Source organism: Cucurbita maxima, unplaced genomic scaffold (assembly GCF_002738345.1).
Source record: "Cucurbita maxima cultivar Rimu unplaced genomic scaffold, Cmax_1.0 Cma_Scf00148, whole genome shotgun sequence".
Classification (NCBI taxonomy): Eukaryota; Viridiplantae; Streptophyta; class Magnoliopsida; order Cucurbitales; family Cucurbitaceae; genus Cucurbita; species Cucurbita maxima.
This window is the reverse complement of record NW_019272164.1, coordinates 108,760-118,592: the sequence shown is the minus strand read 5'-3', so window position 1 is coordinate 118,592 and position 9,833 is coordinate 108,760. Positions and strand designations below refer to the sequence as shown.

At 33.2% G+C, this 9,833-nt stretch overlaps 1 non-coding gene across 1 annotated transcript; it reads left to right on the top strand.

Annotated features, from left to right (window-relative positions):
• Positions 1-9,195: 9,195 nt before the first annotated feature.
• On the top strand, positions 9,196-9,268 carry TRNAF-GAA. The gene has a single exon. It is a non-coding gene; the product is annotated as a tRNA-Phe (tRNA).
• Positions 9,269-9,833: the final 565 nt, after the last annotated feature.

Below are 9,833 nucleotides of genomic sequence, written 5' to 3'. Positions count from 1 at the left end.
TCTATCCTTTGGGTCTTTCATGAGTGGCTTATTCTTATGGGAGCTAATTTCCTTCATTTTCGGGGTGTTACATATACATACTCATTACAAACACAAAATAAGAAGTAGATTCAAAAGAATAACAAAAAATACTAGATTAAAAACAGAGGTTAGTCTATGGCCCACACTCCAAAGTCCTCTCTCATCCACGACCAACTCTTAGTTACTTGAAAAAAAATGATAAACATGGAGTGAGTAAAACTTAGTAAGTAGCCTACTAGTAGGTTCTTAATGGCGACCTTAAGCTAGGATATTACTTCTTGTTATGTTTTCAGGATCTTATACTGATCTTGAAAACCTTCCCCTAAAATAACCTTCAATTTTCTCCCCATCAACACAATTTTCTCATCATCTATCTTTTTTTAAACACTTTTGAAAGTTAAAGAGTAGTTTTGAAGCTTTTTCTTTTTTGAAAATTCAACTGTATTTTTTTTTAAAAAAATTATGAGTAATTTTTTTTTAGATAAAGTGAAAATTTCAATGGTATTTTTATTAATTTAGCTTATAATTTAAAAAAAATACAAATTTTTGTTGATTAAGTTAATGTTAATTTTATTAAAATACATAACACCACATCAAAATTAATTTATTCGGAATAAAATTAAAACTAAAAAATCAATTTATTTAAAACTAAAAAAATTAATTAATTTGAAAACTAAAAAGTATACTTGGTTGGACTAAAACATCCCTTATCCCAACTATAAAGAATTTAATTCCAAGCTCCCTTCTAATAGACAAATGATTTATTAACCTCTATTGTAAGATTTCACTTCATCAATTTAAGTAGCGTTCAACTATAAATATCGAATGTTAAAGTATTCCTCGACAAAGTAAATCTGTTGAAACTGTCTATCAAAGGTGTTCCATAATAAGTTGTGAAGAAGTGTTTCCTTCAATTCTAATTTCAATTAAGGATGTCAATGACAAAAAAGTGCATGAGGCTAGAAGGTTTGTAGTGGAAGAAAATAACAAGAGTCATGGACTTTTTTTTGTTTACAAGCTGTATCATGTGTCTTATTCATGGTTACTTAAATCTCATTGAATTGGTGCGCCTTTCACATCAGAGACATTTGTGCCTTAAATCTCTTTGCTTGCTGGAACATTTGCTTGACATAATTCTTTATAGTTGTTATAGTCGAGGAATACTTTAACATTCGATATTTATAGTTGAACGCTACTTAAATTGATGAAGTGAAATCTTACAATAGTCTAATAAAGCGTTTGTCCATTAGAATAGGTTGGAATTAAATTCTTTATAGTTCAAGATAATAGTTGTATTATTTAAGTCATTGAGACTAGTGTTACTAGTACTTGTTAGTATATTTGAGTATAAATATTAAAACCATTAGTTATTAAATATTGTTTGAATTAAAGCGTTTATAATTCAAATGATCTTCATAACCTAATTCATAAAAAAATAAATAAAATAATTAGGAAGCATTTATGTGCTAGATCAAAATAAGATGCATTACTTTATTACCTTTCATCTTAAAAGTAACTTAAAATATTGCTTGTGTGCCTCTTACAGTACTCTCAACAAATGGATCGCTTGATCTATTCTACTATACTTTACTTCCTCTTGATAACGGTGTGGTAATGACACAACTCATATTGCCGATAATCATCACTTACATCCAAAACCAGAGTATAACGGTCGACTATCGTCAAGGACCCATTCACCATTTCCATTTCTATCGTCAATGACCCATTCACCATTTCAATCATTTCTCTAAATTTTATGATGCTCTAGTGTTAGATTTCATTGGAATATTGCAGTAGTAAAGTCTTGAAATTTCTATATATCAAAACTGTTTAACACTTTCCAAATCTTGATTTTTGGTTGTTTGTGTGTTTTTTTTAATTATGTTAGCAATGAGCCAATTTAATCCATTCTTCCTTTTATGATTTTTTTTTAAATTATGTTAGCCATTACTTTTGGGTAATTTAATCTATTCTATTTATTTATTTATTTATTTATTTTTGCTATCGATAGACGTATCTTTATGAAACATACTAAATAAAACTAAATAATTTGTAAAGAGAGGATATGAGATATAACTTACGGTTAAATCTCTTTCCATATGAGAATAACTCATTCTCATGTCCATCTTTGCAACTATGTACTAAATTTAGGATTTTATTTCTCTTTGGTCAAAACCATCCTTAAAGGACAAAATTGAAGTTGTAGTTAGACAATTATAATATTTGACGTGCTAGTTTTCAAACTACTTTAAATAGGTGTAAAGAAAGCATGAGAATAATTTAGTTTCACTAATTTGACACGTGTTGGGCATGTACTGAATACTTGTTAATACAATGGATACATTACAAATTTATAATCCAACATTTCGTATCATACCCTTGACTTTGAATATATTTTGAGAGTGAAACGTACCATAAGTTTTTTTTTTAAGTATACAAACATATAAACTTATTTATATGAATTTATTTCTAATATAAAATTGATAAATTTTTTGAAATAATTCTTTTTAATTAATGTATCATTGTCACATCGGCGTCCTAGTTTTTTACAAATGACATGTTACCATATCTATTTGGTATCATATTTATGTCTCGTATCTATATCTCATTTTTATTTTTGTGACTCTGAGATATTTTGCTTTTATAAATAGATATCTTCACGAAAATAAGTTTAATTTATGTTGAGATGGAGAATAAAAATTGACACTTAAGGACGTTGATAGGGACTTTGATTCCTCTTAGTGTGAAGCTTGCATCTTGCAATTACTTGGGTAGAGAATGTGTTTCACTTAAATTTTACTCAAGAGAAAATAATCAAATAACGAACCATATGCGAGAGAGGATAATTTTTTTTTTTAATCTTTGAGAAATAAGAAAGAATAAAAATTAAAACATGGCATGAATGAAAATTAGTGGCCGGGATTTAATCTCGATCCCCTTGAATCTCCACAAAAGATGAAGTCAATTTGATAATTCTACCATTACAAACTTTATGAAATTTAAAATAAATAAAGTTTTCTAACAACTCATGTAATGATGCTTGCAACTTCATCTGCTCCTTCAACCGTGTAAATATTCACTTCTGAAGCTCCAAATGGTCCTTCCTCAATCTAATAAGCTTGTAACACATGAAATAATAGTTGAACCGAGCCTATCAAATTTTGTAGATGAAGAATGAATGCTTGTTGAATCTTCTTAGCCTTGGATCGTGTAATAGGTATAGTTGGAACATTTGGAACACCGTGGTCCTTATCATCTTCCTCCTTTTCAAAAGAATTTGTCCTCGAATCAGAAAATCATCACCTACATCAATAGGACTCGAGTCAGCAACATTGAAAGTAGGATGTGCTGAAATTCTCATGGAAGACCATTTTATATGCATTGTTATTAATTTCTTAAAGGACTTGATAAGGGTCATCCCCTCTTGGATGTAACTTTGTCTTCCTTTGAGATGAGAATCACTCCTTGCGAAAATGTATCCAAACCCAGTTACTAGGTTGAAAAATGATTTCATTCTGTCCTTTGTTAATTCTTGAAGCAACATTGAAATTTTGTTTCTCAATTGTCTCATTCCCATCTTTATGCAATGTTTTGATCTCATTTGCATTACTTGTGGCTGCTTTACTCACAAAAATATTAGATGATAGAAAGCAAATCAAGACACGTAAGTGGATTAAATCCATAAACAACTTCAAAAAGAGAACAATGAGTGGCATACATTCGTCCCAAGACTTAATATTCTTACAAATAATAGCCCTAAGCAATGCTCGTAATGTTCTATTAACCAGCTCATTAATCTAAAGATGACATGCAGTTGAAAACAATAATTTGTTACCCAATTTATGACTTAAAATTCTTATAAATAATAGCTCTGACCAATAACCACCTCAGATGACATGCAGTTGAAAACAATAATTTAGTACCCAATTTATCTACCATACTTTCCAAAAGTGACTTAAAAATTTAACATCCCTATCTTTTTTTGTGTGCAGCAAACATTGGCAACAATGACTACAAAATTTATAAACATCGTGCTTCATGGCAAAAGTCACATGGATAGCATTTTCTCCCATGTCTTGGTTTCGCTAACTAAAGTTTTCCAATAACTCCCAAACTTCATTACCTTATATAACCTCTTCGGATAAGGATTCATATAAAATTTTATAAAATAAGATCTACTGATGAATTTCATAGCATTTGAAGGTCATCTAGGTCATGAGCTGAAGGTAAATTTCCTTAGGGGCATTGTGGTCATTTTACACCGTTTATTGGTTTACCTACTTATCCTTATCCAATGACCACCAAATTTCATATCCAACCTCAATATACTATAATATGCTCAATATTAAAATTTGATGGGCAGCGGAGCTCATATAGTGGGTTATTTTAACGCTACTTAAATCTCGAGCTATTTGATCGGTTCAGGGTCTTAACTCAGGGTTCTTTGGATTTTTTTTTTTTTTTCATATATCCTTAATTCATACTTGGTTTAGGGTTCATATGAAAATCTAAGTGATTTCTACAAGTATTTCTTAACAAAGAGTCCAAGGTGGCTACTTGCCTTGTCGTTGACGTTTGGGACCTCTATTCTTGAGCTTCTAGTATCTGAATTACTTCAAATTTCCTTCCACGTACTCCTTATTGTGTCTAGTTTATGAAACCATAATGTTTTTATGAGAATCGGTCTAGAATAGGGTTCAAATTGAGAAAACCCAAGAAAATGTCAAATTTTGAGTTGATTTGGATAGTATAGTTGAACTGGCCATATGTTCATTTTCTTCCTCTAAACAGGAAGAAGATGCGCATTTTTCACATCGCCGCCATCTGAAACTCGGCCGGTACAGCCACATTTACAGCATTTCTCTCCTTGATTTCTTTGTGAAACTTAAAGATGAGTGTTACAAGGAAAGGTTAGGGATTGATTTGATACCTTCTCGTAGATCATAGCCTAAGATATTCGCTTCCAAAGTTCATCCAAAATCTGATTTATCGCTGGAGAAAAAACAAAGGATTTTTCTATTTGGTAGCCGATTCTAGGGGTTTCAAGGCCTTATTTCTTTATTGAATCTCTTTCATATCCTTTCTTCAGGCTAAAGGAACTGATTTAGAGGAATGTCTTTAAGTCTAGGACCTTAATTTCTTGATATCGAACTCAGTATGCAACTCACTCAAAACGCCAGATTTTCGATCTCTTGGGTAGCTTGTTCTACGACGTTTCAGCTCTCAATTCCTTCATCAAGTTTACTCAACTGCTTCCTTTGAAGCTAGAGGAATCCTTAATTTGAAGGAAAAGAGATCGTAGATAGGAATTCGACTCTTATCCCCAATTTAATTTCAAAACTTATTTCCTTCAATTCGGCACGCTCTCGAGGTTATTTTTCTTCGTGGTCTTCTATGGAAGCATTCCTTGGAGGTGCTTAAACTGATTGGAATCATTCTTGCTCGACGAGTCATCATGTATCCTCGAATTTGATTTTCAAGTTTTTCTTGAAGTTCTTCATTGGCGGATTGAATTGAGGGAATGGTTTCTGGGCACTTTCAACACTCTATTCCTTCATAGAACTTGTGGGTAATCTTGTTAAGAAACTGTAGGAATATGTTTGAAGAAAAATGGGGGAGGATTTCACTCGAATTTGGAAGAAATCTGAGAGTAGGAGACCCATAATCTAAACGCTCATTGCCTTCGATTGGGAGATCGACCTTTTTCGATTCTTATTCCGTATTGTTGTTCCTACTTCAGTCTTTATAGGAGATGCTTAAACCAAAATTGAGAGCTCCAAAATCTTCGTTATTTAGATGTTCGAAGAGAGATGGTGGAGGATTGCTCTTGAATTTGGAAGAAATCTTAGAGTAGGAGACCCATAATCTAAATGCTTATTGCATTCGATTGGGGGATCAACCTTTCTCGATTCTTATTTCGTATTGGTTCTCCTACTTCAGACTTTATCGGAGGAGCTTAAACCGACATTGAGAGCTCTAAAATCTTCGTTATTTAGAGATCGAACTTTCTTGATAGTTTTTCGGAGATATCAACTCTGATCATAGCCTTACCGACCTTGGCTTTGAATACTAGTCGTTGGATGTGATGATCCGTGCGTTTTCATTGAGATCATATCAAATTTTGGAGGAGATCCAACGGTTGAGATTTGAGTTTGAAGGATTGTGCTCGGATGGTCACGGTAGATGCTCTGATTCTAATAGGAGTGGCATTTCTCTAATTATCCATTCTTTCAGGGGTATTTTGGTAATTTTCCACATTTCGAATATTTTATTATTATTTTTCTCGAAAAATCCATAATATTTCTACAAATTCCTCATTGTTTTTTTTGTTCATTTCCCCCTTATTTTTGAATCTTGAGATTCTCTCTACAAAAGGAATTACAAATGGAGAAAGATTTTTTATAATTGATAAAATGACTTTTTTGCCCTTTTCATTTCCTTTTCCTTTCCAATCCTTGAAATCACTTGTTAGGGTACTCAATTGACTAAGTCTCTTGTTCTTGCTTAAAACTTTAATTTTTTCCCTTTCTATCCTTTGGGTCTTTCATGAGTGGCTTATTCTTATGGGAGCTAATTTTCTTCATGTTTGGGGTGTTACATATACATAATCGTTACAAACACAAAATAAGAAGCAGACTCAAAAGAAGAACTTATGGGCAAATAATGGTTACTTATGGGTATGGATCCTAGCAACTTATTTAGCACGTTATTCACATAGTTCTATGTACTTGGTACATGGATTATTGATGAACTTAGGTTTATACATAATGTCTTAGGTTAGGCTTTAAGAGTTGAGGTTTTAGCTTAAGAAAACATTAGAGGATAACCTAACATAGACTGATTCGTGGGAAAACCTACTAGCACTTTGAGGACCTCTTTCCTTCACCAAACTTATGGGTAAACTTATTTAGAAGGTGCAGGAACAAGTTTGGAAATGAACAGTGGACTAGTTCTCAAATTCGAGGTAAACCCATGAACACGATACCCCAAAACAAAAAACTTGTATCTCTCGATTGGGTACTCGATTAAGTTTGCTTCTTGCCCCTAATAGTCTACCCTAATTCATAATTTATAGACGAATTTTCCACTACCATTGAAACATCTAGAATTTCTATAATTTCATTCTTTATTTTTTTGAATCTTCTGCCATAAATGTCTTCTCCGAGAGCCTTCCTTCTTTAAGCCCCTTGTAATTATTATTCTATAAAAAATTTAATGATTCGGGAAGTTTATAAAAATTAGAAAAAGTACCATCTTCTCAATGTTTTTTCAATTCTACTTGTTCTTTGCTTCTAGATACAACTTAGTAGGGATTATACACGGTCTCTTATTGGAGACCTTGAGTGTTGCAAATTCTCCTCTCCTTTGAAAACTTTCGGTCATCGAAAGTGCTTATTCTAAAATAGGCCAGGGTACAAGGTTCTTATTTGCCTTCTGTTTCCCAAGTGGCTTCTTCTACTCTATGATTCTTCCATAGGACCTTAACAACAACGATTTCCTTGTTTCTCAATCTTTTGACTTTCTTGTCTATTATTTGAATCGTGTCTTCTTTATACGTTAGGTCATCTCTCAAGAAGAGAGTTTCATGAGCCAGTACGTGTGAAGGATCTAGGGTATACTTCCGTAGTATGGATACATGAAAGATATTACGTACTACAGACAAATTTGGGCATTACCCGATTCTAGATCCAATCCTTTCTAATATCTCAAAGGGATGGATAAACCTAGGGCTTAGCTTCCCCTCTTTACCCTACCTGAGCACCCCTCTCATGGGGTGCTACCTTTAGGAATATATGATCCCCTACCAACAATTTCATGTCCTTGCGCCTTAGATCTGCATAGCTTTTCTCTTGGCTTTGTGCGGTTTGTATCCTAGCTTTAATCTTCTAGACTGCGGCGTTGGTAATTTGTATAGCTCTAGTCCAATAGTTCTCGTTTGCCCCCCTTCTTCCCAAAAGATAGGGGATCAAAATCTTCGTCCGTAGAGAATCTCATATGTGATCATTTTTATGGTTGCTTGGCAACTATTATTATAAGAGAATTTCATAAGGGGTAGGTACTTATCCCAGCTTCCTGCTAAATCGATCACATATGCCCTCAACATTTCTTCCAATATTTGCTTGAGCATTTCTGTTTGACCATCTGTTTATGGGTGGAATTTCGTACTACAACTGCGTACCCAATGCCTTTTGTTGAATTCTTCAGAAGCGAGATTTAAATCTGGCATCTCGGTCTAATACTATTGCCTTTTGTTGAATTTCTAGAAGCGTACCCAATACCTTTATTGATGAATATTCATTTTTAATGGTCGCAAGAGTAGCTCAGTTGGGAGATTGTTAGACGGAAGATTTGAAGGCCACACATGTTTTATCCACGTTCAATGCACCTAATACAAGTTTATTACGTGACTATACAATCTAAAAACACAACTTGCTTATTCAATCTAAAATTAGTGATTATTTCTTTTTTAAATATAATGAATTAGCGGAAGTACCTTTACTTATGAATTTTCATTTTAATATTAGCGGGGATAGCTCTGTTGGGAGAGCATCTGACTGAAGATTTGAAGGTCACGTGTTTGTTATCTATGTTCACCGCACCTGATTCTAGTTGTATAACCCGACTATTCAATCTAAAATTAGTCATTATTCCTTTCTGAAATCTCAATGAATTATCGAAAATACCTAACGTGTTCTAGTTCACCGCACCTTATACAAGTTGGATAACTTGAATATCTTATTAAAAATGAGTGATTATTTCTATTTAAAATTAAAATTAATTAATGAAAATACCTTTACTGATGAATTTTCATTTTTAATGTTAGTGTGGATAGTTCAGTTGAGAGAGCATTAGATTGAAGATCTAAAGGTCTCGTGTTCAATCTTGCATAATTTGACTATTCAATTTACAATTAGTGATTATTTCTTTCTAAAATTTCAATTAATTAGCGTAAATACTTTTACTTAAAAATTTTCATTTTTAATGTTAGCAGGGATAGCTCAGTTTGGAAAGAGTCAAATTTAATATTTGAATGTCACGTGTTTGATCTCCATGTTAACCGCACCTATTTCGCATAACCTGACTATTCAATAGAAAATTAGTCATTATTTCTTTTTAAAATCTCAATGAATCAGCTAAAATACCAATACTGATGAATTTTTATTTCTAATGATTGCAGGGATAGCTCAGTTGGGAGAGTGTCAGACTGAAGATCTGAAGGTCACGTGTTCGATCCACGTTCATCGCACTTTGTTTAAGTTACATAATTTGACTCTAAAATTAGTGTCATTAGCGATTATTTCTTTTTAAAATCTCATACTCAATGAATTAGAGGAAGATCTGTCACGTTTTTTTTATCCAACTGGCATAAGTTAACCTTTACTTTTTGAATTTTCAATTTTAATATTAGTGAGGAGAGCGTCATATTGAAGATTTAAAGGTAACGTGTTTGATCCACGTTCATTGCATTAGCGATTATTTCTTTTTAAAATCTCAATCTCAATGAATTAGAGGAAGATCTGTCACATTTTTTATCCAGCTGGCATAAGTTTACCTTTACTTTGGCACGTTTTTTATCCATCTGTCACGTCGTCGAGATCGAAGGACGCGGCACAATCCTGTTCGCCAGCAAGGGAGGCGAGCATCGCAAGCTGACCGACGTCTACTTTATCCCGAAGCTCAAGGCTAACCTTGTGAGCCTGGGTCAACTCGATGAGACAGGTTGTTTCATCTCCATCGAGTGCGGACTACTCAAAATTTGCGATAATCAACGACGGCTGCTCACACAGGCAAGGCACACGACAAACCGTCTT